Here is a 27076-nt window from a genome sequence, read left to right on the forward strand (position 1 = left end):
CTTTTTATGAGTCCATCAAGCACATGACAATACCCACTGGTACTGAAAACAACTAAATCACCACTAGTTGCTTAAGACGTAACTGGAAGTCATCATTGAGAATGAGCTTTTTAAATACAGTGCAGGCATGGTCTGTACTGAGGCTTAATGAACCAGAAAAAGCAAACTGCAAGAAAAAGGTTAGTTTATGACCTCTCTGGGAATTGAGACTCTATTTCCTCCTTTTTACATTTTTTGTATTCCCCTCAGCACTTCATGTGTTATTGTGAACTTCGTAGGCATTTAATAAACGCTGGTTGATGAAGTAAATGGAAGGCTCAAGTGAATTTTAGGCAAATTAGCTTTGGAGACACCCCATCTATTATTTACCCACTTGACAAGATGTCACATCCACAAATCCACAAATCCTTCCCAACATTTATTACTTAATTTTCAAAGTACCCCCATCTCTCCTCAGGGAGGAAGGTGGGGCCAAGTGTTATATTCCCATTTTGACAGGTGAGAGAAACTGAGATATAAAGAGTTGAGCAGTCCATTGCCATGGCAACCCAGCCAGTCAGCCGAGGAGCCAGTCACAATTAGGTTTAGGGCCTGGGTCTCGGTATCAAAAGAGGCACATGCCAAAATCCTAGCCTCCCACATGACTGATGCTTTTCAGAAGAGGGAGGAGGTTCCCAACATGAAATGAAATGCTTAGCTAAACATAAAGGAAGGCTGCCAAACACAGTTAGGTCATTGCATTTGACTTGGAGAGAACATTCTGTTCACGCTATCAACCTGCATTCACTTTCAGCACACTTCACCATAAATACTTCTGACTCACTATCTCGGGAAATATTTTTTATCTTAATAAACTCAATGCAAAGCATAATCTAAATCAGCTTGCACATTCTTGAGTCCAAGCCACAAGCTGAGTTTAATAAAATCAGCCGAAAATAGCAGGGGACTTCTGAATAACCACAGTTCGTTATCTGACACAGGGCTGCTGGGAAGTCCTGAACACACAGAGCTGAAGGTAAAAGCAGGAGGTGGGTAACCTGAAGGTATGAAGGGACCGAAACCATCGGATGACCCCACCTGCTGGATCTTAGCTCTCACCGGACATCTCACTGGAGGCGCTGCTTATAGTAATAGACTGCGTCACACCAACCAAGAGCATGGGCTCTGGAGCTAGACTGCTTGGCTTCATATCTGAGCACCACCTTTTACTTGCTGTGATTTAACCTCTCTAAGCCTCAGTTTCCTCAAATGTGAAATGGGCTAATAATGATACCTACCCATTAGGGATGTTGTGGGGGTTAAAGGATTTAATCCATCTCTGGAATATCAAAAGTATTCCAGAAAAAAGTACTGATACCTGGGTCCCACCCCTAAAGATTCTAATTTAATTGTTCGAGGATGGAATCCAGACATGAGCATTTTTAAAAGCCCTTCTTCAAATGATTCTCCTGTGCAGTGAATAAGAGAACACCTGGCTACAGTAACTATCACTACCATTTCCTGACCCCTGATTCTTGCCTGGCTTCCTGTTAAACCCTGTAATTAATTTATTCCTCAAAAATCCTCAGGAGTATTCTCCACTACAATCCCTTGTTTACAAGAAGAAACCAATGCTGAGACATTAAGTGTGTTGCCTAAGGTCACATAACTGATAAAGAGTGAAACCGCACCTCCAACCCAACCCTTCCTCTTGCACTCTCCAGTATCCACACCTCTGCCCCAGGTTAAGTACCGAGGTGGCACAATGAAGATAAACATTTTCTGGGTGAATGAACCTGCTGGAAACCAGGGGATATGATGGTTAAAAGTGAAAAGAAAAGAAGTGCTGTGCTGGGCTGGGTGCTGGCCGAACACATTTTCTTGAAAACACAAGGACTAATGCATCAAGCTGAGCTTGGGCTATTGACTACAGAGTAGTAAGAGTGGGTTTAAAGAGTATCCACTGGACCAAAGACAACAAATGGCCAATAATGTGCCTCCTTTTTGGGGAGAGAACACACACACATTAAGAATGGTTCTGCAAATATGCACTTAGAGCAAAACCCCCTATAAATCAGGGTTAATGGGGAAAGACAGCCACCTTTACAGTTCTTTCCTTAGGAAGCCCAGTTAGCATGTGGTGCCACTCAAAGGAGTTTAAGAAAACTTGCACTTTGCTACTTAGAGGCTTATTTTAATGAATAGGTCTTTTTTACAAATAGACAAATTGTATGTAAATGCACTCTTAAAAGCTCAGGGAAACTACTTTTTCCTTTTAAGAAAAGATCTCTACCAAATGAGAGTGGCTGGTCTCCAGCATTTAGATTGTTTTATGTCTCAGGTATAATTAATAAAGGTGGGAGAAGAAGGGAAAAACATATATTGGGCACTGATTCTATCAGGCATTTTACATGTATTATTGCATTTTGTCATCACCAGAACCCTGTATATACACATAGGATTTTCCAGCCCCATTTTAAGGAAGATACCAAGGTTTATAGAGGTCTTAGCATAGCTAGACTGTACACAGGTTGGACTGGAACTCAGTTCCATTGACACTCTTCTCCTGTCCCTACTGCCAATCTGCATTTTATAACATACTGTCATTAAGAACTTTTCCCACTATTAATTGACTTGAGACCATCCAGATAAAACCTCCTTCCCACATCAAAGGTGCTATGATTTTTACCAGTCTTTATTTTTACCCCAGGAGCAGGTTATTTAATGGGATCCTTAGTAACCACAAATTAGGTTACTCTAAGAGACCTTTTGCTGATTATAAGCTTTTGTGGATATATGGTCTGAATGTTTGTGGCCCCCTAAAATGTATATGTTGAATGCTCAGGGTGAAGAGGTGGGGCCTTGGGAAGTGATTAGGTCATGAGGATGGTACCTTCATGAATGGGATTAGTCCCCTTATAAAATAGACCCCAGGGACATCCCCTGCCTCTCCTACCATGTGAGGACACAATGAGAAGACAGCTGTCTGTGAACCAGGAAATGAGCCCTCAACAGGGAGAACCTGACCATGCTGGTGTCCTGATCTTGAACTTCCAGCCTCCAGAACTGTAAGAAATAAGTTTCTGTTGTTTTATAAGCCACCCAGTCTATGGTAGTTTATTATAGCAGCTGAACAGACATAGAAAATGTATTTTTGTATCTATTTTACCTCAAATTTTCAAGTGTTTTTATTATGAGAAGGTATCATTTTGTTACTTTATATTTATCATATGTGCATTTTTCACTTAAATTTTTAAGTGGGAATACTTAGAATTTATGAGCAGAAACAAACTTAACCATCAGGGAAATGACTTGATTTTTATATAATATGACCAAAGTCTTTTAACTAGAATTTTGAATACAAAGTTTCTGGCTTGAGAATTGGTCCTTGAGTTTTGGTGAAATATTCCCAATCTTGTTTCTAACTTTCTCAGCCTCATCCATCCCAATTTTAAAATGGTAAATTTTTAAAAACTAAACCCCCATCTTTAGCTGAATGCTAGGATGATAAGTAAATCTATAGGCCTAACAACTCTTTAGGTTTAGGGTACATCTACATTCCAAGAAGTCACTTGAAGCTTTTCCCATCCCTGTAAAACCAAACCAAATAATAATAACAAAACCACCAGCTATTACTTTGCTTCACTATAACTTAGTAAGGGCCTAACTTAAAAACAACAACAAAAAAGCAAAGTTTCTGACCCCGGGGCTTAAGCTTTATAGGTCACATTGCAGCCTAAAGACTGCATTCTCCTTTGTGGTTGAATTATAAACCTTTGAAAAATGCTGACAGACCTTAACTATAGCAGGACAGGATGAGTGGGTCCACGTAATGAACTTTTACATGACTGGAGATAGAATCTAGAAAGCCAAGCCTGAAATACATTTCTGGTTTGGGCTTTGGGCCAACACAAACAGAACACATCATAAGTCATCTCTGTGATTTCAGTACCATGCGCAGGAGATGCCTCAGCATCAACACGACACATGAGCCTCACTGTGGAAGCTTTTGGCTGCTTCTATGTCATGCAAATGCAACAGTTGTGCTTTCAGCTCTGGTAGAGAGCCCTGTGCTAGGAAGAACTAGGCCACATTCAGGTCATTCAAAGACAAAGTCCGTGTGTATTTTCACTACCCTGGCCTGACTCTTAGGCAGTGGCTTGTCCAGTCATAATAAATTCTCAAGCATTTGATGGCTCTAAGTGGAGCCTAGGTGGCTTTCAAAATAAAAGTTTGTCATTCTGGCCCATGAATTTCTATTCCTCTGGGGATCCATAAAGTCATACAATCTCAGTGTTCTAAAGTCACATCTTGGTTAAACAGGACCAGAATCCCTTTGTGTGCCAGTCAGCATTCCAACTCAGTTCCACCAAGGCTGACACTCCAGTTTGATGTTTTCCCAGAATGTAAACTTCAAGGAGCACAAAAGGGCACACAAGCCATTCTTTCTCGCTTTCTCCATTCATTATGCAAGATCTGTATTTCAAAATTTAAAAGAATCTGCTGACTTGACCACAACTCAAGGTCTCCTGTTAGCAGGGCAGTGCAATGGTGAAGGCCCTGTCACTTGAATGTTCTCTCATGAATGGGGCGGTTTTGCCTTGAAATTTTGAACCAGATTCCTCAACAATTAGAAATTATCTGCTCCACTGCTTTTCAAGAAAACAGAAAAGCACTGAGAAATCTGGAGATGAAGACTGAAGGAGGTACTATTTTCTTTGTAGCAAGAGACAAAAATCAATTCAACACACAAGGCCGTGAACTTTGAGGATGGGACCATGCCTTTTTCATTTGCTGTGGCTCCTTAAACTGATCACAGGCTTGCTAAAGATAGACGTGTAAAATGCTAGATGAAGAGATGAACGGATCTATTTTTATTTTGCTACCTATTATAAATAGATAAACAAAAACCTAAGAGCCTGTACTCAAAGATCACTCATCCTGGCTACAGAGTCATGCAGGCAAAGAGATAATCATGATAAAGTGTGATCTGGGTATGTTCAGGGTGGTAAAGAACCCTAGAAAGGGGAAACTTAACCCATTTTCCAGGCCAGAGGTGTCAGAGAAGGGTTTCCAAAGGAGGTAACACCTTGCAATTGGTGGAATTTTTTTAAAAAGAGGTGATGCGGCCTCTGTCCTTCAGGAGCCCCTTAAGATCTGGAAGGAAAGCAGAGCTATTCTAGGGATCTAATTTGGAAGTACAAGTCAGAGTGAGAGCAAAAGCCAAGTGTGTGGTCAAGATGCTGAGTGTTGAAGGCGTTCACAAGATAGGGTGGAGAAAGGGAGGCTGAGATCAAAACAGGCTGGCCAAGGTTACTGAGGTGGTGGCAGAGAGGCCAGATGGTTCCCTGACTTTTATCAGGCAGAGTGGGCAAGACCCAGTGTGGAGTGGAGAGGCGGAGAAACCCCAGACTTCCTGTCCTCTTGCTGGAATGTGCAGGCATTTAGGGGAGGCGAGGAGTAGACAGGAGAGGGGAAACAGAAGATAAATAAGCAAATACTTATTAAACACTTGTGCGGACATGGAGGGGGGACCTGTCCCATCTCTCCTTGGCCTCACAAAACAGTGATACAAAAGAAACATATGAAAATAATCAGAACAAGGAAAGAGGTAAGGAAAGGGCTGTTTTATGCTCAGGAAGGGGTGAACCTATCCAGCTCTAGAAATCAGGGAAGGTGTGAGAGAGTAGGGGGTGCTTGCATTGGGCCTTGATGGAGAGCAAGGCTGCAGAGGGGAGAGGAAGGGCAGAAGCTGTGCAGTTGTTTTGGGGAGAGTGTGGCACACAAACCAGATGCCACCCTTGGTGACATGTACCATGCGTATCTGCTGAGGACTCCACAGTGCACTTCTCACAGCTTCCCCACTTCACTGTGTTTCTGACATTAGGTCAGAAATTATTAGCATTTTTGGTAGGAAAGTTCCTCCTCCAGCAGGATTGCTAGCACATGGTAGCGTGTTTAACATCCTAAACCCCTATTCAATAAATGTCAACTGCACACCCTCATCATGGTGACAACTAAAAACAGAACCACTCATATATGACTACATTGAGGAACCCCAAGGCATCTTTTCATCACGGTCTTATTAACCATAGAGCCTAGCCAGTTCCCAGCACACAAGAATTGCATGATAAAACAAGGCCCTGATCCACCTTGCCTGCCCATGCTAACTCCTAGGCCACTAAAGTCCACAGTTAGCAAATTCTGTGAGTAACTGCAGCTCGGGCTAGCAAACTAGTTGCAATGGATGTAGCTGTCAGTGAAGCCAGAAACTATCAGTTGTCTGAAAATCATTGCTTACAGCTGAAATGAAAGCTCCCTGAAAAGTGTTCATTTTTTCATATTTCTCATGCAGGAAGACATATAAAGCAGAGATGTAGAAACCTATCTGCAAATTGTTTGATGCTCCTTCTATGAGAAGGTGGAGTCTGTGTGCCCTTTCCTTGCACCTGGCAGGACCTCTGTGATCGTGTCTTTCTTGCATGTGGCAGGACCTCTGAGAACAGAATGTTGCAGAAGTGACACTGTGTGAGAGACTTCAGAGTCAGGTTTAAAAAAACTTGAGGCAATCCCTCTGGGAGCCTTCAGTCACCAGTTACCCTGAGGCCACCACATGGAGAGTGCTTGGAGAGAATAAAGAGATGCTCTTGGACATCTCTTGTGCAAACAACACTTGTGTGTGAAACAGCCCCAGCTGTTCCAGACTCCAGCTGTTTTTGTCCTCTCAGTCGAGACACCAGACATGTGAATGACAAAGTCTTTAAGATGACCCTAGACCCAGCCACCATCTGACTGCAACCACATGAGAGACTCTGCACAAGAATCATCTAGCTGATCCCAGTCAACTCTCAGAACCAGGAGAGAGAATAACAATACATGATTGTTGCTGGAAGCTACTATGTTTGTTGTGGTTTGTTACCTAGCAGGAGCTAACTGATACACAGCTCTCACTTGAGATTCTAAGGAGTGAAGTAAACTCTCTAGAAAAGCAGACATTTATTGGAGAAGTACCTTGTGACAGATTCTGTGCTAAGAAGTAAAAGCAATGACTTACACACAGTCCCTGGTTTCAAGGATCTCCCAGGGGAGATTCAATATGAACATGGATTATCACAAATATTAGGAAAGAATAGACCCAAGAGGCACAGAGAATACATGATGGGAGTATATTCTGGGAGATTCCTGGATGAACTCGCTGTGATCGTGGGCTAGCAAAGTTAGCAAAGTGCCCTCCAGATGGGAAACCCCAGGGAATGAAGTAAAAATAAACATAAAGAACTTTGGTCCTTCCACACTGTGAGTTTGTTGAGGACAAAAAACATGTACCCCAGTACCTGTCATGTAGCAGAATCTTGCTCAGTTTATATTTACTGGATGGATGGGTGGATGGATGGATGGATGGCACTAGGGAGCCAGCCTAGAAAGAACATTGGCTGGCCTGAGGACCAGAAGGCTAGGGATCGAGTCCTAGCTGTGTGACCCTGGGTAAATCACTTATTTTACCTGTCTATAGTCTTCAGTTTCCATATCTGTCTAATGTGAGGATAAGGCTAGGAGATCTCTGAGGTTTGTTCCCAACTCAAACCTTCTAGGGTACCAAAGGGCAAGTATGAACATCCATCTATGTGTTTACTTGGCCATCTCTATAATCAAATACACACCAGAGAGGTATCAATCTGTCTTTGTTAAGACTCTTTGATTACATGCAACAGGAACTAACTCAAGCCAGTGTAAGAGGGTGAGGAAAAGCAGACGAGGTGGATGGGGAATTTAACACAGGATGCAAGGGTTTCTTGTGAAACTCTGGCAAGATGTCTGGCCAGGTTTCGGGAGGAACGAGAACCAAGAACTGGAAAGCTGCCGGGAACCAGATCAGGAATCTCCCTCCACCCCCAGACTCTAATTCTCTTTATGAATCTGCTTAAATCTCTCTTTGAAAACCAGCTTTCTTGGCTTTTCTATGCACACAGTAGAAGATCAACACTCTATGGCCCCCAGATTGATCTCCTGGCACTAACAGCAACTGACAAACACTAACAGGCTACCTCTGAGTTCCAATTGCAAATTCCTGGGAAAGAGACTCTGGCGTAACCTGGGCCAGGTGTCCTCTCCCTGGTCCAATCAACTCTCACCAGAAGGACAGGGTTATAAATTCAAACATGGCTGCTGAAGGCACCTCATGATGGGTCGTGAAAGCAGCTATCAGACAACAGAGGGCTATTATGAGGTAGGCAGCCTCCCTGAAAGGTATCGCATATAAAGTCCAAGAAAATGAAATAAACAATTTTTGTATGGATTATTGATAAGGACAAACATTGTCTAACTTAAGCTTCCTCTTCATGTGCACTGGAACCCTTTCCAAAGCCACTTTAGAAACTCTGACAAACTTGAGGAAAATCAGTTAATTTTCAAATTCTTCTAGGTTGCACACAAGCATCACTATTTTCTAGCACCTTTAGGATGATCTCACAAACATTATGATGATGGAGACTCATGAGGGGGCCTTGTGCTCTGGACTGCTAGTGTGTGCCACAGCCTCCTTTCTCATCACTTTACCAAAAGATGTGATTTGAAAAACATATGCAAATATTGCCACTGAACTCCCACACCAATTCCTGAGAGCTACTGAGGATTTTGGTGTCACTTTAGAAGTCACTCTATTTGTGAATAGCCCAGCAAGAGAATCAGGTCAAGCTATTAGGGAGAGTCTACGGAAAGGTAGGTATCTACCTCGAGATTAATGATACTGAATAAAGGAAAAGCAGTTATTTTTGACATTTTGACCATCACTTTAGGGTCTGGTTCTTATTAGTTCCATTTCTTCCTTTTAAAAGGCTTATTTATTTATATATTTTTAATGGAAAATGTCAGGAAATTTGGAACAGAAACTTACAATAAAACACGTCCCCTGACCCTCTGATCTATCAATCTTTCAAATAAACAAGAATACTTAGAGAAGCCTAGAAGAAGGCACTTCTTGGTAGTTACCTGATATTAGCCACCATAATGGTCACTATCTAGCAATTGTTTTTTGGGAAATGGAGTAGAATGGAGAGAATAGGAAGGAAAGAGAATGCAGATGAGTGAGTGAGAGAGAGTATGAGAGAGAAAGAGGGGGGACTCAATAATTCATGTTTGCTATAAATGCTTAAAAATCTTACAGGTGCCAAACAAGACACCCTCGTTCATATTTTTTCTCCAATCATTCCATTTTGGAAGCTACATTATTCACAAATGAGACATTCAAGAAACAAAAATTCTGAAATAAAAATGGGCACACCACCAGTGGAAAAGCAAACAAAAGCAGCTAATGTACTGTGGCTAAAAAAATTTTCAAACAAAGTGGCAGTAATTTACTGCCCTTGTTCTTAGCTAGACCCCATGAACATAATCAGAACCCCCAGGACTGATGGGAAAGTGTGATTTACAGTAAGTCTCAGGATAATTAAAAAAAATGAAAAAGCAAATTGTGCATGAACATGAAAGCTGTATTTCTTCCATTTTCAGCAATGGAATAAAATTTCCAGCCAGAATTTCAGGGTAAAATTAGAAGTCTTCAAGAAGTAAACTATGAGCCAACCAGCATCCCTACTTGGACACTGCTCCAGCTGCCTGAATGACGTAACTAACATTTAGAGATAACAGTGAATAGAAAGACACACATGACACCATCTGAATCACAGTAAAGAGATGGGTGGACCTGGGTTTGAGTCCTGGCTGTGTCACTTGTTCTCATGTATCCTTGAGCAAATTATTTCACATCTCCAAGCTCTAGTATTACCTGTTGCTTCAGACTGTTATACGGATTCAATGAGATAAAGTGTATAAAGCACTTAGGAAAGTGGCACATGCAAGTCTCAATAAATTTCATTATACATTTTAAATACAAATAGTACATTTTGATAAATGAGTTAGTGTTCTTAAGGTACTTAGAACAGTACCTGGTGCACAGTGAAGTTCTATATAAGGGTTTGTCATTATTATTACTATATAGTAAAACCTCCATTAATCAGGATGTCTAGACAATGAGGTAACTAAGTTAACTTATTTTCATGCTTAAAACCTCTAAACCACTTCAAGTTTTTGAAAATCCTTTTAAAATGTATTAATCTCTTTTCTAAGATTAGTAAGTAAAATATGTTAAGTATCAACTTAGAACTTTTACACAGGATCATGCATGGCTCCAGGAATACATGTCAGAAGTCCTGGGTTCTAGTACCACTCTGTTACTTGTCAGCAGTGTAACTCTGAGCCTCAGTTTACTCATCTGTGAAATAAAAGATCAGTTATGCTTTTCTCCCAGTTTTGGTGACTGTCAGATGCAACCACGTATATGCAATTATTTTGAAAACAACAAAATTAAGGTGAATTAAAAATAGCATAAATTTGTTATTATCATTCTTTAGAATACGATATCCTGTTTCTGGGGATGCATGTGCATAGGGGTATGGAGATTCCAGATTATACCAAGGATGTTGCACTTTCTGAAAACTGTGGTAAAATATACGTGACAAAACGTGCAATTTTAATTATTTTTAAGTGTTTAGCTCAGTGGCATTAAGTACAATCATATTGTTTTGCAACCATCACCACCATCCATCCCAAAACTTCTTTCATCTTCTCAAACTGAAACCTCATGCCCACTGAAGACTAACTCCCCATTCTCTTTTCCTCCCTATCCCTGGCAACCACCATCTTACTTTCTGTCTATCAATTTCACTACTCTAGGTACCTCATATAAGTGGTGTCATACAGAATATTGTTTTTTAAAAAAAGTCTCTTATTTTCTTACCTTTTCCATCTTTGACTTTAAAAGTTGAGTACAAAAAGCAGTGGAAATTGAGAATGTCCTTTTGTGGGTCCTAAATCCTTGAGGCTTACAATAGGACTGTGATTAAGAAGAAACAAACATACACTTCCCTGATAGCATCCTCCAAGCTCTGATGGGGCCGACTGCTTGGTCTGGTCTCCATTGCAATCTTAGGATACTTCTGAGAAGCTATGATGTTATAAGGCTGTGCAGTGAGGACCAGGGGATGGAGTCTGGTCCCACCTCTGCCACAAAGTACTCTTGATATTGTGTGAACCATTCTTTTCTTTGGGTCATGTCTGTTAAGCTTCAGGCACAATGGGCTACATTATTCCAAAGTAGTGTCAACTTCATATTCAAGTGTTTTGATGGTATTTATTCCTTGCAAGACACTGCAAAATATAATTCTCTTCCTCCCCCATTTCCATGCAGGAACAACATATTTTGCTTTTTGCTTTTTTTTTTTTTTTTTTTTTTTTGAGACGGAGTCTCACTTTGCCAACTGGGCTGGACTGCAGTGGCACAATCTCGGCTCACTGCAAGCTCCTCCTCCCGGGTTCACACCATTCTCCTGCCTCAGCCTCCTGAGTAGCTGGGACTACAGGCACTCACCACCATGCCCGGCTAATTTTTTTATTTTTAGTAGAGACGGGGTTTCACTGTGGTAGCCAGGATGGTCTCGATCTCCTGACCTCATGATCTGCCCGCCTCAGCCTCCCAAAGTGCTGGGATTACAGGCATGAGCCACCGCGCCGGGCCATATTTTGTATAATGAAAATGGAAGAGGAGGAAGATACCTGTGATATTTTTCCTAGGAAAAGAAACCAGGGGGTAATATTGAACTGGTTTTGGATGTTACTGGCAGTCAATTCAGTGTTGTCATCTTTCTTCTGACCAGAAAAAAAAAAAGAGTTTCATAGCACATGCCAAAATGTTATAGTGCATGCGCACGCACACACAAACACATACACACACAAGCAAAAGCTGTGTTCAAATTCAAGGCTATGCCTTCACAAGAAAAAAGAAATGAGTTAAACCATCTGAATTTAGAAGACAGAGATATGTGATCATTTTTAAGTTATCTCTGAAGTCACATATACACCAGCTCCAGGATTCTAAGATCCAATTCTGTTGAGTAGAAAAAGCAATATAGTCAAATATAAGATGCCACAGACAAAAAGGGTTATGTATTTGGAATGAGCAACTATCCTTAACATTCATAAACTTCCCAACTGGGATCCATTTGTATGAAGAGACTCTTCTGGTCTGATAAGAGCCTGGCTTTGGGAAAAAGAAGAAGATGACCCAAATTCTTTTGGGGGAGACATTTTCACACATGAATCATCCAAGAAAAATGGCAGCTACATCAGAACATTGGCTGCCTGCCCCAGAAGCTGACCCTGGGGGGCTCAGGCTGCTGGGACCCACCTTCAGCATGGAATGTACTCAGGATAGCAAGGCTAAGTACCTCATCCATCTAACTTCTACAGTCGTGGACAACTCATGCATATTACCATTTTCTTCCCCAGACAATGTAGCCTTTGGTTGAAAAATATAGCCTCTACTGGTCAGAACCAAGTCAATTTTGTTAGTATGGATATTTCCAAGCTGTGTCCTCCAAACAGCTTCATAAATACTAACTGACAGAAGCTGGGCGTGGTGGCTCATGCCTATAATCCCAGCATTTTGGGAGGCAGAGGCGGGCGGGTTGCTCCAAGAGTTCAGGACCAGCCTGGGAAACATGGCAAAACTCCGTCTCTACAAAAATTAGGCAGGCATGGTGGTGTGTGCCTGGAATCCCAGCTACTCAGGAGGCTGAAGTGGGAAGATCGATTGAGGCCAGGAAATTGAGGCTGCAGTGAGCTGTGATCATGTCACTGCACTCCAGCCTGGGCGAAGAGTGAGATCCTGTCTCAAAACACACATACATACGTACACACACATACATACACACACACACCCCTAATTCACTGGACCAACATACATGAAACAATGTAAAGATAATTTGTAATAATCTTAATATAAGTTTTCTAATATATATTACCCACAAAGGGATGGGAGAAGTTAGGTTTTATAGGTCTATTTCCATTAAATCTATGTCAGGGATAGAGAATTCCTGAGTCAGAAGACTTTAGAGATGAAAGAAAACTAAAATATTAGTTATACCAACACCCCCAGAGCATTCTCGATATAGCATTCCTGAAAACTGGTCATGCAGATGGCTTCATTTCCTCTAGAGAAAGGGAGATTACTTCTCCATGAAGGAATGAGTGACAGAGGTAGGCTACATGATCTTATATCAGATCTTTACACTTTTTGGAAATGTGGTTTTCTCATCTATAAAAGATGGGAACTATTTTATAAGACCATGTGGAAGTAGAAATTGTAAAGCAGCAGTTTAGCAACTGATTATCAATGAGTGTTAGTTTCCTTCACCTTTTTGTTATTTATTAAAAAGTTCTTCCATAAACTGGGCAGAAATGTGCTTCTTTGTAACTTTTACCTGGTGGTCTCAGTCTAAACCCCTCAAGCAACATTTTTTCTGTCTTCTGTAAGGCATCACTTCCAACACTTGGAGATGGGCACAAGCATTTCTCTTATCTAGCCGACACCCACCCAATTGCCTCCATCATTCTTTAGAGCTAATGAAAAACTCAAGTCATAAATGTTATGGAGTACCAATAAAATTGGGAGCAAACCGGGAGCATATTAAGGCAGAGTCCCTAACTTCAAGGAGCTTAAATATATAATGTAGTTTGGGTAAAATAGGGGCTCAATCAAAATACAGTCAAAAAATCATTATTGAGTAGGTGAAAGGGCAACTAAATTTGACTGGAAAACCAGAGAAGGCTTCATGGGAAATGACATTTGAGTTGGGTAATGAATAATTGGAAAGATTTTAAAAGACAGAAAGCTTATGCTGGGAAAACAGCATAAGCAAAACCATGGAGAAATGAAAATATATGCGATGTTTTAAGAAAGGTACAATGGACTGAACTGTGTTCCTCCAAAATTTATATTGGAGTTAGGGTTGAAGCCCTAACCCCGATGTGACTGTATTTGGAGACAGGGCTTTTAGGAGATGACGTTTAATGAGGTAATCAGGGTGGGGCCTTAATCTGATAAGATTGGTGGCCTCATAAAAATATAAGAGACCTCTCTCTCTGTCAGTCTGTCTCTCTCTGCCATGTAAGGGCAGAGCAAGAAGCCAGTGGCCATCTGTAAGGCAGAAAGAGAGCCCTTACCAGAAACTGATTCCTGCTGGACCTTGATCTTGGACTTTCCAGCCTCCAGAACTGTAATACAATACATTTCTGTTGTTTAAGTCACACAGCATGTGGTACTTTGTTATGGCAGCACTAGCAGACTAATATGAAGGGCAATTACAGAGGAGAATCAATGGGTAAAGACCAAGGAAGAGAGTCAGAGGGTATATTGACCAATGGGGTAGAATAAGAAAATGTAAATGGTCAGGCTTAGGAGACAGAGAAACCAATGTTCAAATCTGTTTTGCTGCTTGATTAGTTACATGACCTGAGGTTACTCAACCTCTCTGAGCTCAGATTTCTTCTTTGTTAATGGTAGAAGGAGATAATATATGCAAGGTACCATTCACAGGTATGATTCACAGGTACTATTCATAGAAGGATGGCAGGTTAAGTACCTTCCACCCAGCATGTGGAAGGTACTCTATAAATGTTAACAAATATTATTTTTATTAATATAAATATATGATAATTAATGATCATAAAACTAGTACTGAAACAAGACATAAGAGTGATATAGGATGTTCAATGATCTGAATACACCTTAAAAATTCCTCTAGGGCTTGTTTTGGCAGCACATATACTAAAATCAGAACAATAAAGAGAAGATTAGCATGGCCCCTGGGCAAAGATGACAGGCGAATTCATGAAGTGTTCCATATTTTTAAAACAATGAATAAGACTTAGTATTGATAGCACAACAGGGGTATTATAGTCAATAATAATTGAACTGTACATTTTAAATAACTAAAAGAGTATAACTGGATTATTTGTAACACAAAGGATAAATGCTTAAGGGAATAGATAACCAATTTTCCATGATATGATTATTATGCATTGCACACCTGTACCAAAATATCTCAAAAACTCCATAAATATATACACCTACTATGTATCTAAAAAAATTTTTTTAAGTCCTCTTAGAATGGTGCATATTTTTTCTTCTTAGCATTTCTGGATGGCAATTGCATCTTCTAGAATGCCAAGAACAAAAATCTAATTGTGAATGAGAAAACACTGCTTTCAGAAAAACAGCAGCAACTGTGAGAGAAAATATGCATGCAATATTGGCATTCATGTGGGCTAAAGAGAGGAGATGTGGGTCATGGCCAGATGTGTCCTTGATCTGCTTCCTATTTAGCAAACGCCCATGCATCCTGTAATACCCAACTCAAATGTCATCTCCACAAAGTCTTACCCAAACTTCCCCAAACCTATTATGTGCCCAATTCATTTGATCTGTTTCTTCCACTAGACTGTGAGCATCTTGAGGACAGATGCATATTACTTATTTATGCACCTACCACAGTAACTGGCACATAGCTCATCAAATGCTTGTTGAGTGAATTAATGTGACAAAATGGGAATGCTGACTTTAAAGTTCAGAGAAACAGGAAGATGCTGAAATCAGTGAAAATAATTTTTTAAAAAAATCTAAACTATATGCATTTGTAAGAGAAGAGAGGCAGTTCTCCACACTGGCAACAAGACAAGGTATAATCATGATAGAGGCTCTGTCTACATCGTTTTCCTGCCAACAGCCATATCAACGTCTTAGATAAGAACTAAATTAAGGCCAGGTGCAGTGGCTCACACCTGTAATCCCAGCATTTTGGGAGGCCGAGGCAGGAAGATCATGAGGTCAGGAGATCAAGACCATCCTGGCCAACATGGTGAAACCCCATCTCTACTAAAAATACAAAAATTAGCTGGATGTGGTGGCAGGTGCCTGTCATCCCACATACTAAGGAGGCTGAGGCAGGAGAATCACTTGAACCTGGGAGGCAGAGATTGCAGTGAGCTGAGATCAAGCCACTGCACTCCAGCCTGGCAACAGAGTGAGACTCTTTCAAAAAAAAAAAAGAAAAAGAACGAAATTAATATCATACACAAAGTTGGGATGTTATGAGCATGCAAAATGATAGCATCAAATAATATGACAAATCTAACATGTTGAAATATAATAGGAATAGCTTCTAGTGAGTGCTGGGACACAAAACACCGATTATACAATGAGATGAGAATTAAACAATGAGTATGAGAAAAGGGAGATGCAAGTGAATGGTAAAAACTGCAAGAAACTCACAGGAGATTTAGTTAATTGCCATTGATTAAAAGTCAACAATAAGTTAATAAGTTGATGTTACGGAGCAGCAGATAATTTAGGTTGAGAAATAAAAGCATAAAATGAATTAGCAGAAAAAAAGTGCAAAATGAAGTGGCAGCACAAAGTATTCTGTGCTCACTCCAGGAGCCCACCTTTTATGAGGGAAGGATCTGGAAAACGAGCTAGGAAGGGGATAATGAAATGAATGGAAACTTTAGTCAGAGAAAGAAGAGATTCTGTGGGCAATAACATCATAATGAAAATGCACTATCAGAGCTCTGCATGATCTCCTGTAATTCTCAAATCAACCTCATGAGGTTTAGGTGTCCATATACCAGGTCCTCTACCTAAAAACAGACAAGGTCTGGAAGGCTATTTGTCATTTTATCCAAAGTTCAAAGCAGCACTGGAACTAATGAGGACACATCTATGTAACAATAAGTTTCATAACAGATTGTTGGTATTAATATATTATGACACTGATTTTGATCCTTCTTGCTTCTTTTCAAAGTATTTACAATTTTATCTAGAGATATTGATATGGTTGGGGTCCCCACCCAAATGTCATCTGGAATTGTAATCCCCATAATCCCCATGTGTTGAGGGAGGGACCCAGTGGCAGGTGATTGGATCACGGGAGAGGTTCCCCATGCTGTTCTTCTGATAATGAAGGAGTTCTCATGAGATCTGATGGTTTTATAAGTGTTTGACAGTTTCCCGTTCACACACTCTCTCTCACATGCCGCCATGTAAGACATGCCTGCTTCCCCTTCAGCCATGATTGTAAATTTTCTGAGGCCTCCACAGCCATGTGGAACCGTGAGTCAATTAAACCTCCTTTCTTTATAAATTACCCAGCCCAGGGCAGTTCTTTATAGCAGCATGAAAATGGACTAGTACCGATATATTTTGGCTTTCTTTATTAAGCATAAATTATGCTACAAGATACTGCTTTGAATACAGCATACACAGTTTAGAAGCATAGAACTAAAGGAAAACTTGAGTCATAATCAAGTCTAAAATGACCACACATAACTGCTAAATAAAATAGCATTGATGCCCACTTGCTCCAGCATTTAGCTTTGTCTGTCTCAAAGTTAGAATGTGTAATAATAATAATTTTTGAACCCCCATTTTATAGATGATAAAACTATAGCTCAAAGTGATCAAGTAATTTACCCAAAGCCATACAGCTACCGAGTATAAGATTAGAAACTCAGGCCAATCCTACTGCAAAGTCCAGAGAACAGCCCCCAGCCACTTTCTGAGCAGAAGAGGGAATAAAACACAGAAGAGTGAGAATGAAGACAAGTTGGCTCAACATAAGAAAGGCCTACCTAATTTTAGAGTTTCTCAAAAAGAAGAATAGGTTATTCTTGTGTAATGTCACTTAAGAAAGTGTTGAGCTAGAAGGAAACGCCACTTAAAAAAATTATTTCCATACCTTTTGGGGGAACAGGTGGTATTTGGTTACATGAGTAAGTGCTTTAGTGGTGATTTGGGATATTTTGGTGCACCCATCACCTAAGCAGTAAACGTTGAACCCAATTAGTAGTCTTTTATCCCTCACCCACCTCCCACCCTTTCCCCCAAGTCTCCAGAGTCCATTGTATCATTCTTATGCCTTTGCATCCTCATAGCTTAGCTCCCACTTATGAGTGAGAACATACAAGGTTTAGTTTTCCATTCCTGTGTTACTTCACTTTGAATAACAGTCCCCATTTCCATCCAGGTTGCTTCAAATGTCATTAATTCATTCCTTTTTATGGCTGAGAAGTATTCTATCATATATATATGTGTATATGTGTGTGTATATATATATATGTACATATGTGTGTGTATATGTGTGTGTATATATACATATATATATATCTCATAATTTCTTTATCCACTCATTGATTGATGGGCATTTGGACTGATACCACATTTTTTGCAATAGCAAATTGTGCTGCTATAAACATGTGTGTGTAAGTATCCTTTTTGTATAATGACTTCTTTTCCTCTGGGTAATGGGATTGCTGGATCAAATGGTAGTTCTATTTTTAGTTTTTTAAGGAATCTCCATGCTGTTTTTTCCATAGTGGTTGTACTAGTTTATACTCCCACCAGTAGTACAGAAGCGAGGAACCACCACTTATCAGGCTTCTGGAAGACGGGAATCACATATCAGCCAGGAGCTCACATTATACGACTTCTAGAGGTCATTCAACTTGGAGATTCCCTGAGTCTAGGTTGTGGAGAAAAGTTGTCTCTGGCACCAGACTAATCTGCTGCCCTTCCTAGGGGTGGAAATATTGCTCAATTTGATTCAGACTGAAAAGGAAGTGATTACTTATAACACCTTAAAGAAAATATAAGTGACTGTTTTGATCATCTTGGAGAATGGAAGGCTTTTCTAAGCATGACACCAAAGTCAAAGATTGATAGATTCAATTTCATAAAAATAAAATTTTTCCATGTTAAAATATACATGCAAACAAAATTAAAAGTTAAACTAGAAAAAATGCAGATTTCAAACAAAAGATAAGTATCTTAATAGTAGAATGAGAAAAAGAAATTAATATGTTAGAGATAAACTGGCTACTAAACATAAAAAATTCAACCTTAGTTATCAAAGAAATGGAATTTAAAATAACAATGACATACCATTTTTTTGCTTTTAAAATTGACAACAACCAAGAAAATGACAATACTCAGTTTGAGTGAAGGTAAGTAGTAGAATAGGACATTCTCCTGCACTGTTGCTAGGGATGTAAATATGCAGAGAGATTGAAGAGAACACTGTGTAGTAGGTACCTCCATGAGGCCAGGTACTGTCCTGGGCCCTTTAAGGCATTTTTCATCACCCTACTATTTATAACACAAAGCTAGAATAATTCTAACTTTTCAACAATAGGTGATAATAGGTTCAGTAAATTACTGAATACCTCTACAATGGAACACATTTGTTTTTGTTTTTTTGTTTCTTGTTGTTTTTGTTTTTTGAGATGGAGTCTCACTCTGTCTCCCAGGCTGGAGTGCAGTGGTGCAATCTCGGCTCACTGCAATCTCCGTCTCCCAGGTTCCAGTGATTCTCCTGCCTCAGCCTCCCAAGTAGCTGGGATTACAGGTGCACGCCACCATGCTCTACTAATTTTTGTATTTTTAGTACAGACAGGGTTTCACCATGTTGGCCAGGTTGGTCTCGAAATCCTGACCTTAGGTGATCCATTTGCCTCAGCCTCTCAAAGTGCTGGGATTACAGGCATGAGCCAATGCGCCCAGCCACCATTTGTATTAGTCCATTTTCACACTGTTATAAAGAATTACCTGATACTGGATAATTTATAAAGAAAAGAGATTTAATTGACTCACAGTTCCACATGGCCGGGGAAACCTCAGGAAACTTAGAATCATGGCAGAAGGTGAAGGAGAAGCAAGCACTTTCTTTACAAGGTGACAGGAGAGAAAGAGAGAGGAACTGCCACACACTTTTAAACCAACACATCTCATTAGAACTCACTCACTATCACAAGAACAGCATGGGGAAAACCGCGCCCATGATCCAATCACCTCCTACCATGTCCCTCCCTTGACACGTGGGGATTACAATTTGGATTACAATTCAAGATAAGATTTGGGTGGGGACACAGAGCCAAACCATATCAACATTTAATATGGCCAATAAAAATGATGTTAAAAATATTTAATGACACAGAAAGATGTTTGCGAATTTGTTTCTAAGGGACAAGTGTTGTTTACAAAAGAGAATGGCTCAATATGATTCCATTTCAGTAAATATATCTGTAAAAATATATGCATTAAAACGACTAAGAGTATCTGTTAGCAGTAACATAATTTTGGCTTCATTTTACTTTCTAGATTTTCTACAATAAATAAATATGTTTAGATATTGCAAGAGCTAGTTTTTTGTTTTGTTTTGTTTTGTTTTTAAGGGAAGAAAATGATTTAAGGATAAGGGCAATAAACGGTACAGGTGACACATCAGGCCCACCTTACCTTAAAAGAGCTGAACAGCTGGGAGCCATCTCTCTTCCTGCTATTAGTCTCCTGCCTCAACTGACCCTGGGAAAGAGGACCCAAGCTGTTTAGCTGGATTCTGAGGTGGTCTTTCAAGGTTTCCCCGGGTCTCCAAATTCCTCTCTCAGCAGGATGAGGGCTGCTGAGAGCTAAGAAGGCACTGTCTAGCTAGTCTGGGTGGACTGGAGGGAGGGGCTACAGTGAGCTCCTCTGACTCGATGCAGGATGCTAGCATCCTTCTGTTACTCAGCACCATTGCAAGGGCAGTATCTCAAGGTCTACCCAGGGTTCACCTGCGATCCAGCACAAAAGTCTGATTCTACTATCTTCAGCAGTATTTGATTCCTATTGGGAATCCTTAGCAGAAAAATGCCTGTCACCAGTAGAAAGGCTTTCCCTGAGCTCGTGTCTTCAATAGATGATCGCATTGTTAGAGTTTTCCATTACCTCAACATTTCTCCTAGCCCCAGCCCAAACATTCCTTTTTACATAAATAAATGTTATTATAAAGTAAAAACAAAAACAAAACCCCCACAAACAAAAAACAGCAATGTCAACATCAGCAGAAAGCATGGCCTCTAAATAGACACTTTACCAAGATTTCACCCCTTATGCTCACAGTTCTTTTAACACAGATGCTTGGTAAGCAGAGATAATTTCAGATCACCTACTGTTTCTTGATGTAAAAATAAAGAAACATAAATTCAAGTCAATTTACATTTTACGAAGCACAACATTATCATATTAGGATCTGGGAATGACTTCGTGTGGACATTTTTACCCTTGTGTGACAACTGAGGACACAGAAGTCCAGAGAGGTTTAGTGAATGGCCTGGGGTCACCTTATTAGTGGACATGCCAGGGCTCTTATGGGGAAATGGGGCTGTAGCACTAAGCAAAAACAGTTAGCGTTGCAATGTTAAATTCCTTTTTGTAGCCCTCAGAGACCTGGCAGTACAGAAGAATAGCAAGACCAAAGCTCTTAATTGTGACTGTTTTGTTTATTTAGAGTTTTCTTATTTTTGTTTTATTTTGGCAAAAGTCACTTAACATAAAATTAACTGTTTAAAAGTGAACAGGTTAGTGGCATTTAGTATACTGACAATGTTGTACAACCACCATTTCTATCTAATTGGAAAACAGACCTGGCAGCCCAAAAGGAAAGTGTGTACCTATAAAGCAATTGCTCCCTTTTCCCACTCTAGCCAGCCCCTGGCAACCAATTCAACTCCTGCCTCTATGCATTTACCTCTTCTGAATATTTCACATGAATGAAATCATACACGTGACCTTTTAGGTCTGGCTTCTTTCACTCAGCATAGTGTTTTTGAGATTTATCCATGTTATGGCATGTATCAGAACTTCATTCCTTTTTATGGCCAAATAATATTCCATTGTATGTCTGTACCACTCTTTGTTTACCAGTCATCCCACTGATGGACATTTAGGCTGCTTCCATCTTTTGGCTATTGTGAGTAATACAGCTATGAATATGTGCGTACCTGCATTTGTTTGAATACCTGTTTTCAATTCTTTGGGGGTATATATGAGTTTTACAATTTTTATGTCTTCTACTTATTTTTTATCTGACTATAAGAGTATAGGATATTTATTAAAGAAAGTATGAAAATCAAAGAAAAAAGACAAATAAGAAAAACCACCTAAGGGTAATCAAGAATATCCCCTTCCAGAAAGGATATCCTACCAGCAAAAAGCCTTCTAAGCCTGTTCCTTCTTTCCTCCCTATACACACAGATTATTATTTTAGAAATAAATAGTCACTGAGAACATGGACTTGGTAGCCAGGAAAGCCTGGATTTGAATTCTGGCTCTGCCATTTACTAGCTGCATCACTTTACCTTGAACTTGTTTTCCTGCCTGTGAAATGGACATAATAGTATCTACCTTGCAGAGTTTTTACGGCACATTAAATGGTGCTCAGGAAGTGTCAGGTATAATAGTACTTCCCACACAGGGATTTGCTAACTCCACCAGAAAGTGAGGTTCATGAGACAGGAATTTTGTATTTTCACCTCTGTATCAGCACAGTGCCTGCCACATGGCTGGTACTCCATAAATACCTGTTGAATGTATAAGTGAATGTAACTATTGAGGACATTGGGGTTGAAATTAGAGTCCTAGGAAGGATCTTTGGGAAGAATTCAGGTCTCTGAGTTCAGAAGACAAGTAAAGACCATGGATAGAAAAATCTTGTAGGTCAGTTTTAATTCTATACAACCATAGTCCAACAGCCAGAGTTCGTCTGGTCTGACTTTGGGCCCACAGATAATGAAATCACGAGTTATTTGCAGCAATTAGGGCAGAGGCTAGGAGGCCTCTGAGGTATGCGGGGATTTGAACTTCCTAAGCTGCTAGATCAGCTAAGGCTTGGGGCATTTTTTTTTTTAAGCAAATAAGCATTTGACAGAATAAACCCAGACAAAGAGATACTTAAGCATGAAGCCTTGACAGAAACTTCCCTGAAGTAATATAGCTTGGAACTAAAGAGATGATTAGTGAGCTTCTCATGACCCTACAGGAAATCTTGCTTGGTACAGGAACACAACATTTTCGAAGTTTGTCTAAAAGAAGTTTTCACACACTCCACTGCCTCATAATAATGTCTGCAACGGGTTGCAGAGCTCGCTGTCTGCTGAATTCTTTACTGCCTTTCTTCTTTTGTGGGTCTTTATCCCCAAATAATCTGTTTGTGGACCAACTTCTGCAAGCTCAGGAAGGCTAAAGTGGAGCTGTAAGCCCTCAAACCCTCAGTAAACAGGCCAGAGGGAATGAAGAGCTGACCTCTACCTCAGCCATTAGCTGGGCCTACCTAGGATGGATCTGATCCTATATTCCAGGATAAGTCTTATTTTTTCATTCATCTCCTTTGCAGCACCTATCACTGCTGGAATTAAATGATTTTCAGTATTTCTGTATATGTGAAAAACCTTGTCTAAAGTTTTTCTCTTCCACTAAATTGTAGAGTATCCAAAGGGAAGAATGTTTCTGCCTTTTTCATTTTTGTATCTTCAGCCAGTACAGGCCTCGTCCATGGTAGGCACTGAATAAACATTTGTTGAATAAATGAACCTAAGACATTTTATTACAAAGTTCAATTCAGCTTAAAGGCAATATAATATATTGATTAAGAACATGGGTTTGAATTCTGGGTTCACTGCTTTGTGACGTAGGGCAAGTTGCTTAAATCTCTCTTAGTTTCCTGATGTTACTTTAACAAATTATCACAAACTTAGTGGCTTAAAGCATCAGCAATTTATTCTTTCACATTTCTGGAGGCTAGAAGTGCAAAATTCAGCAGAGCCACACTCTTTCTGGTGGCCCTGGAGTGGAATTCATTCCTTGTCTCTTAGTTTCTGAGGGCCCTGGCATTCTTGAGCTTGTGGCTGCATCACGTGATCTCTGCTTTCATTTTCACATTGCTTCCTCCTCTGTGGGTCCATCTAAAAACTCCCTCTGTCTCTGTCTTATAAGGACACTTGTAGGCATTTAGGCTTCTGGGGATAATGACGGATAATCTCATCTCAAGATCCTTAATTTAATTACATGTGCAAAACCCCTTTTCCAAATAAAGAAAAATTCACAGGTTCCAGAGTTTAGGACATGGACACGTCTTTTGCAGGCAGGATGTCACTATTCAAAATACGACTTTTCCCTAAGGCTCAGTTTTTCATCTGTAAATCTGTCACAGTATCTCAGAATTTTTATGAGGATTAAATGTGACAATCCATGTAAATCACTTAACATGGTTCTTGGCATATCATAAGCCCTCGATAGATGGTAGATATTAATAATTGGTATTATTTCATGAGAAAGGGAGGTGTTACTCCCGATGTCCATAAGGAACAAGTGATGGAGTTATGCCAACACATTCAGATATTTTAAAAATATATCAATATCACTAACAATCTACCCTTCTATTAATTTTATGAGTTCTGGGGCTTGTGCTTAGCCATCTCACATATGTCATTACATTCTGTACTTACAACAACACTTGAAGGCTGGTATTCTCCCCATTTTACAGATGGGGGAAAAAATCCAGATCTTAATATTCAAGAATCTGGAGTTAGCCACAGAGCTTAAATATAAACCAAGGACTTCTCACTCCAAGCCCAGGTCTTGTCTACATTACCTCAGAAAATTGAGGACAGAAATTGACAAAGTGCTAAGCACCTATACTTGTATTAATCACTTGTTAGAATATCATGAAGAGTCAAACTACAAGGCAGGTTAGCCTAGAAGAACTCTAAAGCAGTGATTCTCAAACTTTGTTGCACACTAGAATCACCTGGAGACCTTTTAAACCTCTCAAATCACAGGCTATACACCAGACCAATAAAATAAGAATGAGGGGAGGAGGAGAACAGACCCAGGCATTAGTAATTTTTAAAATTCCCCAGGTGATACCAATTACAGCTGAGGTTAAGAATTACTGCTCTATCACTGGTACTCAAACTTTAGTGGGCATCAGAGTCACCTGGAAGATGGTAACAATGGAGGGGAATAGGGTCTAGCCTGATTCAACGAACCCGGGTCTCTCCAAGTGATTCTAACACCCACCAAAGCTTGAGGACAGCTACTCTAAAGTAACTTTCGGCTCCCGTATTCTGATTTTCACCACTCATTCATTTCTCTCTTTATTCAAACAACCGCACTAGATGTTGGAGAGATAAGGATGCATAAAGAAGACATGACTTCTGATCTCAAGAAGTTCACAGCTTGACACGCTGTTCTTTTCTCTCTCAAAGCCCTCTCCATACTGCTTTTCCTGGTCAACCTCTCTTTGAATGGGAGACACATGAGGGCCTTGCTTGAAATGACGAAGATCTTCAATAAAATTTCTTGCATGAGGAAAGAAGAAGAATGGGGAGAAGAAGAGGAAAAACGTACATGCAAACAAGCATCACCTGGCATGGGGAGGAACAAGGTGTGATCATCAGTGGGAGAAGGTGGAGTCAGGGAAGTCTTCTTGGAAGTGGTGAAGAGTGAGCTGGGTCTTTAACAATGACAAAAGGTTGGGGGAGGGTGTTCTCATCAGAGCAAATAGTAAGGTTTGCACAGATGCTTGAAATAGGATGTTGTGTTTTAGAGCACAACAAGCAAAGGTGGAGAAGGAGAAGCAGGAAACTGAGGGAGGAGCCCCATGGTAAAGCACTTTGTATAATCTCCGTTTCCCCTCCCTTTAGCCAAGCAGATCTTTTAAGTCCGAAAGTCCCAGCAAGTCTTTAGATAAGGTTAACCAAAGCTGTGGGCCCAGGGCTAGGAAAGACTTCCATGATCCCTGTGAGCAGGACCCCAGTCCATAGGTTTCTGGAAGTACCTTGAGGCCAAACTCTAAAGCCATTTTTGAAGTGGGTGCAACAGGAGGAGACAGGCTTAAATCCAAACTAAAAGACACACAGGCAAGGAAAAAACAGCCTGGGAAAAAGCCAGACACTCTTTCTCTGTGACTGCCTTATTATTTATGAGTCCAGAAATGTGCCTCGTCTTAGCCAGTAATTACTGAAAATAGTACCAAGGGAGTAAGGAATCTGAGACTCAAGATATAAGGTAGATAAGCTCTCTCCTCATTCTAAATGGTAAAAACAGGAGCACAAACACTTCCAAGCTTGCTCGGTTGCTCACCTGCCTGGGCTGGGGCAGTGGTTGCTGGGAGGATGGAGGTGGGGTTCTATGCTGCTCACACAGCCATCTGCAGAGCACCCACAGGGCCTCGTTCCTCTAGGCTGAATGCCCCCCTAATAGCACAGATGGGGAGATGAGCAATGATGGGAGGGCTTGGGTGCCAAGAGCTGGAATAACCGGCTGGAAAGACCCCTACATGGTGAGGAAGACCCTTTCTGCTCCATTGATGGCTGGATGGCAGGGGGGCTGATGGCAAATCTCTCCCCTTTGAGCAGGTTTTGAAGAATCAAGATGGACCATAAAGGGTCATTTTCCCTCTATTTCCGGATAGAATTCCATATCCCTCATCTTGCCAATGCCTTTCCCTAAAGTGAATAGACTTGTCAAAGAGGATTAATACCGGTCTTAGAGAGAGAGAGCTGCTTGGTTAAAGGGAACTGATTTTCATGTTGCATGCTTCTATGCTGGGTGTAAGCAAAGGGAATAAGAGCTGGTTGCCAGCAAAGGGATACAGGAGATATACAGCAGGCAAGAAACTCCCCGCATATATCCAAATCCCTGCTCTCCTATCAGGAATGTGTTCCCGGCTGAGTGTGGTGGCTCATGCTTGTAATCCCAGCACTTTGGGGGGCCGAGGGGGCAGATTGCTTGAGCCTAAAAGTTCAAGACAAGCCTGGGAAACATGGTGAGACCCCGTCTCTAAATACAAAAATTAGCTGGACATGGTGCACCTGTGGTCCCAGTGACTTGGGAGGCTGAAGTGGGAGGATCGCTTGAGACTGAGAGATGGAGGCTGCAATGAGCCATGATCACATCACTGGACTCCAGCCTGGGCGACAGAATAAGATCTTGTCTCAAAAGAAAAAATAATAATAATCCCTATGTGTTTTTCGGCTTTTAACCCACAATATTTTTCTCCACAGATGAGAAATTACTCCAGATATTGCTTGTCTCTAATCATATTAGTGGTCAATTTGTAATCTAGTTATAATAATGATCAGACTATAATCAGTAATGATAATCCCTTACACATAAAATCTTTATATATATATATATATTATATTTTAAGTTCTAGGGTACATAAAGCATTATATAAACACACACAAACAAAATCAGTGTTTAGAAACATTTCTTTTTATAAAAAGTAGTTCCTAGAATTTTAAAGCTGGAATGGATATGAGAGCATTTCCTTTTGCTGCAAGGAGGAAACAGGTTACATTTACCTAAGGTTCCAGCATTGTTTCCTGAGAG

At 40.4% G+C, this 27076-nt stretch overlaps 1 protein-coding gene and 1 non-coding gene across 3 annotated transcripts in view; one reads left to right on the forward strand and one right to left on the reverse strand.

The window, feature by feature from the left end:
• The window catches only part of ROR1 (receptor tyrosine kinase like orphan receptor 1), a 408712-nt gene that overhangs the window by 137995 nt on the left and 243641 nt on the right, over positions 1-27076 (reverse strand). The window lies entirely within an intron of this gene.
• On the forward strand, positions 14615-14721 carry LOC112438288 (U6 spliceosomal RNA). Its single transcript, XR_003026744.1, has one exon. It is a non-coding gene; the product is annotated as a U6 spliceosomal RNA (small nuclear RNA).

The sequence above is a fragment of the Pan paniscus genome, chromosome 1 (assembly GCF_029289425.2).
Source record: "Pan paniscus chromosome 1, NHGRI_mPanPan1-v2.0_pri, whole genome shotgun sequence".
NCBI lineage: Eukaryota > Metazoa > Chordata > Mammalia > Primates > Hominidae > Pan > Pan paniscus.